This window comes from Narcine bancroftii, chromosome 8, assembly GCF_036971445.1.
Source record: "Narcine bancroftii isolate sNarBan1 chromosome 8, sNarBan1.hap1, whole genome shotgun sequence".
Classification (NCBI taxonomy): domain Eukaryota; kingdom Metazoa; phylum Chordata; class Chondrichthyes; order Torpediniformes; family Narcinidae; genus Narcine; species Narcine bancroftii.
Window position 1 is genome coordinate 15633781 of NC_091476.1, and position 7980 is coordinate 15641760.

The window sequence follows — 7980 nt, forward strand, 5'->3', positions numbered from 1 at the left end:
GCAATGGGCGCAAGGAGTGACAGTACTTCGACCAGTGCCACATTCTCTGGGGGGTTAGCTGCTCAGCTACTCCCTTGAATGGAGCCAGCACTCTGGAGACCCCTGAATCCCCAGAGCTCAACCCTGAGGGATCTCAGGGTTCACAAGCAGCAATGGAGGAGACTTTCCAGTCCAGGAGAAGGAGGCCACCACTGAGGACCTGGCAGCCATGGATTTAGATGCCTCCGAGAGAGGAAGCGCAGAGGTCACTGTCCCTGGAAGTGGCGAGGCGGCACTCTCAACAGAGAACACAGGTACAGTTGCATTGAGGTTGTGTTTATGGAGAAGCACTTAAGTCCAATGCTGATGCACTTTTTCTGTTTCCACCCACAACCTCTGGTCCCAGATGCAAGCGCCAACGACTGACAAAGGGACAGGTTCTTGCGAAGGAGCTGCAGGCGATGATGTTGGCACTTGACAGGGAGGACAATGAGAGAGACCGCCAGCATGCAGAGGAGGCGCTGGATCACAAGTCCCTGCAGGGACTGAGTGCCGCAATGAACATGCAGTCAGTCATCTTCAACAGATTGGTCATGCGATTGGAGGCCTCCCCATCCCCATTCCCACAGTCATATGGTCAGCCTCATTCGATGTACCTGGCCTCCATCCAGTATGCCATTTCATTCCACGCCAGAACATCACAGTAGTGGACGCTTTGACATGACTGAAATGCTAGGGTCCGGGACCGGTTCCTCTTCTCCCCTTCCCCCCCCCCAACATATTCCTCTCAATGCTGGAATGAGGTTTGTGTCGGACTAAACATCCTTAATGCTGTTAACTCACTGTTCACTTTTGTTGTTCATGAAGCCCCTCGTAAGTGCAATGTTCTCTGCGACACTTTAAGGATGGAAACATTCAGCAGTGAGATGCTATGGTGCCGGGGTGGTTGTGTTTACTGTTTCAGTGTTTTATCTGCTGTGTTCAAGTGTGGAGTGGATTTGCACTGTTACTTGTCCATTCCATGGTTTCCTTCAAGTTTAACAATGATGTGAAATGTTAACGTTGAGATATCTACCTCAGATATTTATGAGGCATTGTGATTTCTCAAAGAACGTCTTTTATAAAATCAGCGCTGTCTCCACTCCATCCTCAACATTCATTGGACTGACTTCATCACCAACATCAAAGTACTCAAGCAGGCAGAGTCCGCAAGCATCGAATCCACGCTGCTGAAGACCCAACTGCGCTGGGTGGGTCACATCTCCAGAATGGAGGACCATCGCCTTCCCTAGATGGTGTTATACGGCGAGCTCTCCACTGGCCACCGAGACAGAGGTGCACCAAAGAAGAGGTACAAGGACTGCTTAAAGAAATCTCTTGGTGCCTGCCACATTGACCACTACCAGTGGGCTGATATCGCCTCCAACCGTGTATCTTGGCGCCTCACAGTTCGGTGGGCAGCAACCTCCTTGGAAGAAGACCGCAGAGCCCACCTCACTGACAAAAGACAAGAGGAAAAACCCAACACCCAACCCCAACCAACCAATTTTCCCTTGCAACCGCTGCGACCGTGCCTGCCTGTCCCGCATTGGACTTGTCAGTCACCAACGAGCCTGCAACAGACGTGGACATACCCCTCCATAAATCTTCATCTGCGAAGCCAAGCCAAAGAAAGAAGAAAATGTTATTAAATTTTTGACAAGCACACAAGTCACAAGTTTCATTTATATGCCCCCGTTCATTCACGAGAGCACATAACATGCCAGGCAGCAGGCTCATGTCACCACATTGGGTGGGGAGGGTGGAGGGGGATACAAGTCATGGAAAATGGGGAGCTGGGTAGCAGGGACATACCCTTACATGATAGACATGATGGCAGAATGGATGGCCTGGTGCTCATGGCCCTGCTGATCAGCACAATCTGCGCTATTGGGTGCAAGACCATCTGCTTCAACCAATGTCCACTCTGAAGGGGTCTTCTTTGTTTATCTCACATATATTGTGCAGTACACAGCAGGCAAACACAACATCTGGGACTAAGGTGGTAAAGATATCTAGATGCTTGGACAGGCATCGCAAGTGGCCTTTTAGGCAGCCAAATGGATGTTCCACCACTATCCTTGCTGAATTAAGGGCCTTGTTAAGTCTTCGCTAATCCTGATCCAGTACTCGGTGCTGTGTGAACCCCTTCATCAGCCAGCTTCGTAGGGGGTGTGCCGCATCACCTACAAGATCCGCTGGAACCTCCACTCCCTCAACATCCTTGGACACCTGCAGGCATAACGATGCAGACATGTAGTTAATTCATGCACCTGAACGTTGACACAGCCAGCATGCATAACATTTGAAACAAGGAGCTTTGAAGGGTGAACACTCATGTCACATGCGAAGTGGTATCCGCCCTGGTCCTCAGCTTTTCTGGACAGAGGAGAGTTGGCAAGCACTCGGGCATCATGCGTGCGGCCCGGCCACCCCACAAACACATCTGAGAAGCTGTAACATGAATGGAGATGACAGTGGAAATCACACAGTGAAGTTCTAGTCATTGGAAATGTGATGTGATGTACATCAATAGAGGCTTAACTCACCAGAATCTGTGTCAACCACAGCTTACAGAACCACCGAATGCCACCCTTTGCGATTGTAGTAGACTGCAGCATCCACGCTGGGGGTGAAAATGGGAATGTGTGACCCATCAATGGCACCAGCACACATTGGGTATCCCCTTTGGGCGAAGCCATCAATGGTCGCCTGTAGACGTGTTCCATTTGGCAGGGAGATGAAACGTTTACCGAGGAACTTGCTCAAGGCAGCAGTCACCTCCTGCACCACCATGCACACGGTGCTGACGCCTATTCCAAAGATGGTACTGATGGATCGATACTCACAAGGGGTGTGGCATACCACCACAAGGCCACAGCTAATCAAAGTCCAGGCTCCAATGGTCGCTGCAAGTCCGGTCTATGCACCTTCAGGTGAGGTTCTATGAGTTCCAGCATGAAGTGAAAGGCGCCACGTGACATACGAAAGTGTCTGCTCCACTCAGCATCATCAAATTTGGTGAGGACATTACTCCAGAACTCAGCACGCTGCGGTCGGTTCAACCTCCAGAGAGACCGATGTGTCACCATAGCTAATTGGCTGACCAGCAGCATTCGCCTTTGTCTGTGGCGCTTAAGCTCCACGCACCTTTCGACCGCTAACTTGCCCTCAACCTTTGCGGGAACCTTCTCCTGATTGCATCCATGCGATTTTCATATCTCAAGGATGATTGAAGAGCTTCAACAGCACAAATAGCCTTACCAAGGATCTGCCGTATCTCATTCTGAACATTCAGAAATGCTAAAATCATCATCATTATGTCTCCTTCCTGCACAGGGTCGGCCATCGTCCTGTGTTCCTTCTTGTCGCACTCAAAATGACATCACGTCAGTGGGCGGGATCAGGAGCCAGAGTGCGCTCAGAGCCGCATCTGGTACAGCAGTGTCCTTCAGGTGACCAGCGTTGCGCTTTAAACGCTGCCACCTGAACGGCAATTTAAAGGGCCACTTCTGCTTCTTCAGGTGCATTCTTAGCATAGAATGCACCGGAAAAAGCCTTAAGGAAAATAACAGGAGAATTTTCATCATAATGAAGAAAACTCCCCAAAAGTATGTCCATCAAATCAGTAACATTCTTCAGGAGGCAGGTCTGGATATGTCAACGACTACTGTCTGCAGAAGACTTCATGAACAGAAATATAGAGGCTACACTGCACTGAAAGATGCAAACCAGGTATGCTTTGGATCTTGGGCAGTTCCTTTACACCTCCACACTTGACTCGTGCCATCACTGATACAGTTTAATCTTGGTCTCATCTGTCCACAAGAACTTTTTTTCCAGAATTCTGCAGGCTCTTTTAAATACTTCTTGGCCAACTGTAATCTGGCCATTCCTTCTGTGGTTAACTAATGTCTTGCACCTTGCAGTGTAGCCCCTATTTCTGTTCATGAAGTTTTCTGCGGACAGTAGTCATTGACAAAAGGGAACTATGCCTTAAAAAGTGCTGTAATTTCTGACAAACCAAGATGTCTACTAATAACCTTGAATAAAATCTGGAATGTCCACTTTAATTACATGCAAATTGTTTGATCATAAATTTTAAACTATGGCGCACAGGGGAAAATAAAGTTATTTTTATTCCCAAACATTATGGAGGGCCCTGAATCTTGCCTTTAAGTCCTGTGCGAAAGCCTTTCAAACACTCTAAGTTTTGCATCTCCCAAAAGGCGCTACAGAGGTGGCAGTGGTGCTCTATTTTCAGAGCATGTGCACACTACAGATGTATGGAAGCAATAACACTATGAATGTATGGATAGAAACAATGTGAAGAAAGCCTTGCACCTTTTTGTTATTTTTGCATATATTTTTGCAATTAAAGTTTAGTTTGAATTTTTTTATAAACTTGCTGTGCATCCTGTATGTGTTTCTTTTCCTTTAAACCATTTTAAAACATATTTATTTGAAATAATCCATATTATCCAGCCTGGAAATCTCCCAGTTCAGTTGTGAAATGCCTAAATCAGTTCATCTATATTAATGAAGGCAATTGCCATAGATCTTCATGAGTTAGTTTGCCACCTCTCACATCATCCATGTGAAATACAGTCTTCCATTAGTGCCCTTTCCAGGATAGGAAATGCAACACTGCACAAGGTACTCTGCTTTGCACATTGAGAAATTTGCAATTACGTTAATGCTCTTGAATTCAGTGCTTATACTTTCAGTATGGAAAATGATTATGGTTGTTTTCCAATCATATTTGCAAAGACATGTTGACAGTATATAACATTTTTAATCCCTAGCTCTATATATTTGTTCTTTACATTTTTATCCATTTATAATATTTGGTTATCATTGACTGACTGCATTTATTGCACATTTTAAATTGTTAATTGAAAGTTGCAGGTGAAGTGATATTTCCAACTACACCAGTACATCAATGTATGCAGTTGTGAAACAAGTGTAATATCTCTTGGATAACACATATTGCAGTGTGATAATTCAAAGGTGGATGATATGAATGTTATGCCAAATTCCATCATAATTGTTTTTCTTTTCTTTACCCACTCTTATTATCCTGTTCAGAACAGCACACTTTTATTGCACATTGTAATGGATCAGTGTTAATATTAATCTTTAGTTTAATATTAAGCTATATTTCTTATCAATATGTCTTAGGTTAGTTGTAGCTTGGTTACAAGGTTGCACACACAAGTCACAGTATATTTACAGAGAACTATTGTAATCAGAAGAGGGTTCATTCTGGAAAGCAGAGCCATAATGGAACAGAAGTGTTCTTAATTGAAACTCAAGTACCAGATGTGGTTCTTAAAAGCAATCAAACCTCTTGAACAGAGATGAGGTCAGATAAGGAGTTTTGCAGAAATGAAATTAAAACTGTTTGGATTCCAGTATATGGTCATGTGGTTTCCAAAAATTGGGACTGACCTCATCGATGATGTAATATCACATGATTTGGAGAATATGTTACCAAATTCACACATTTTGAATTGTGTGCTCAGATCCATGATTAGTCCACAGATCAATGAACATCTATGACCAACTTTACCTGCCCTTGGGCGCCAGTGTTAACCACAGAAAGAGTAAATCAATGTTTTTTTTCCAAGATTTCTTTATTTCTTGTAATAGTACAGAACATGTAATATTACACAAAACTGGCCCAACCTGTTCTCTTCACCGTCAGATATGACAATCAGTGGTCTCTGGGGATCTGGTTCAGAGGAGCCAAGGTATGCATCAAAAACTGGTTGAAATTAATTGGCAAGGTCCAGCAAAAATTTAGAATGTGGCAAAGCCACTCCATCTTGGCAAGCAAGACTTTGGTCAACATTTGCGAAGTGCTCTTAGAATTGCTGTGCGGGTGTAGCCAGTATGCCAACGGCAGCAAGACCTTGCTTGGCTGGCAGTGTGGGGGCCATTCCTGTCAGATCCTTCCTGCATATTTGGAATCTCACCCCTAATACACCACAGTTTATAACACAATTTCCTGCTCTATATGGATAATAGGTTTGCAAAGAAGATACGGAAAATTATGCAAGACTCATTTTTGAGCTTCATCCCAAGCAGCTACTTAATAGAAGACTGATCGACCGAACATTCCCCAGGGGTGCCAACTGAGACAAACAACAAGTGATGGGAGATTATCAGTTCAGCAAAGGATGCATTTTGATCAACCCAAACCTTGTTTGGTCTTCCAGTGTAATGAGATGTTTATAAGCACATCTCCTGCCTGGCACTTATTGTGCAGCATAAGTATGTGCTGAGGGTCACTGATACTAATGAAAATACTTGATTAAGAATTGCAACCTGTGTAACAGCCCTATAAACACTTGAAGGTATATTGTTCTAGGAGGATGCATGACTGCCATTGGCCCCCCTCCCCCCTCCACATCTTTATACTTGCCATCTCTCTTCTCTACTTGTTCAGTCCAGATGAAGAATTTCAACCCAAAATATCAACTGTCCATATATACTGCCTGACCCACTGAGTTTCTGAACCATTTTTTCACTTGCTGCAGATTCCAACATCTGTAGAGTAAATGAATGGCACTTTTTTTGTATGAAGAATGTATTAACCAGATGACAGTATGAATGTATGTGTAGGCTGAATGAACGATGAATGTCGAGAAAGCTGTTTTGTATTTCTTCTATATATATTTGTAAGAACAAAGTTTATTTTTTTAAAATATATCTTCCTGAATGCTTTCACAATTCTTTTCACAGTTACGAAACCACCTGCTTTTGTATCTTCAATGGAGTGTGTGTTCTGGACTTGACTTTTTCCCCCTTGGCTATTCTCCAGCATTTCAACTTTGGCAAATTTTAGCCTGCCTGTTTGCACAAAAATCTTGTTTATATTAATTGTCTTTGGCTCCCAAACTCTGAAGGCCTTGATTTAGAAATGCAACCTTCACCTTTTCTATCTTTGTACCTTTTTTTATAGTTATATCCAATATTTCTGCTCATTTTAAGTTATCGTTGCTCCACTGGTAGGTTGATGGTACAGTCTCATACTTTGTCATTCCTTTTCCAAATCCTTCAATGTCTGCTCCAAACAATGGGTCCTTCATAATATCTACAGTTTGGATCCGTCTTTTCTTCACACCTGTATGAAATGCTCTGGAGCATTTTTTCCATATTAAAACACTATATAAATGCCAGCAATGACAATGGGTAACCCCAAATTTTCTTTGTATACTGGGAACAAAAATAAACGTTGGGATGCACCATTTTTAAAATTCTTCATTTTGCAGAACACCGATTAAGTCTCCTGACATTGCAAGTGAGCAGTACTGATGACTCCCACATTATGAATTCACATATCACTTCCCAAAAAATTGAGGTACAGGATAAAATTTACTCACCAGGATGTATGTGAAGAAAAGTAAATAAATAGACTTTTTTTTCAATTGGTATTTCTTGATAAATACCAATTGAATGTGCAGATGACGTGGCTTTGATTAGCAGAAAATGTAATATGGATCTTTTTCAAGGAACAAAATAACTCATGAGAAAGAATTGTCAAAGATTAACAATCTTTATTGACTGATCACGATAAGTCCTTAAACAGTCATTTTATCTTGCAGTGTGTTTTCTTTGAACTTCCCAGAAATTTATCGCCATCCACTTCATCCTTAATTTTCTGATTGAAAAGATGTGTTACGCAAATCATTACAATTCTAGATTTTATGAGCATAGAGAAATTAAGACTAGAATCTCTGCCATATGCTTGATCTTTAGTAATATTGCAATGATCAGAACAATTACTATTGTACCCACAATGTTATGATTTAATACTTGTATGATATTAGTATTGCCTATTATTTATATTAATTATATTCCTCCCAAACTTTATAATTCCAAAGTTTGGTTCACTCCTTCACATGACTTGCTCCACCCCTTGGTTCAATTATTTTTACTTTTAATGCATTAATCAAA